This window comes from Pteropus vampyrus, unplaced genomic scaffold (genome assembly GCF_000151845.1).
Source record: "Pteropus vampyrus isolate Shadow unplaced genomic scaffold, Pvam_2.0 Scaffold6, whole genome shotgun sequence".
In the NCBI taxonomy this organism is placed as follows: domain Eukaryota; kingdom Metazoa; phylum Chordata; class Mammalia; order Chiroptera; family Pteropodidae; genus Pteropus; species Pteropus vampyrus.
Window position 1 is genome coordinate 7,688 of NW_011888787.1, and position 561 is coordinate 8,248.

Sequence of the window (561 nt, forward strand, 5' to 3'; positions counted from 1 at the left end):
GAAGCGGTGGCACACTAGGTAGGGTAAGTCCAAAGAAAACCAACTGAAACGCAAAAGATGCCGATCGAGTATTCAGGACATTGAGAGTAGAAGTCAGTACGTCCAAAGGGCTGATCCAGTTTGATGGAGAGCCGGGAACTTCTCCCCAGCAGCGGGAGGTTTCTTGCTCAAATGTAAAATATTCAAACCTAGAGAAGTCGACATTCAATGCCTTATTGATGAGAAAACTTGGGGTTTTAGAATTTTTAAGGATTTCTTTAGTCCTAGGGCTGTCAGCAGTATTATGTTTCGGATCCCTGACAGAGGCGCTTCAGACCAAAAGGAGCAGACCCGCACGGGCCAGGAACTGGTTGGATATTGGTTCCCAGGCCTGAGACAAACCGAGGTTATTACAAAGACATTAGGTTTAGTTTCTGGTTAGGACAACCTCTGGGAGGCCTCCCCTCCAGTCCTGGTTCCACCACTTGCCTTCTGTTTGACCTTGGGCCAGGTCCTTCGATTTGTTGGGCTTCAGTTTTTCAAGCGTCATAAAAATAACAATATTAAGTACCTCCTACAGTT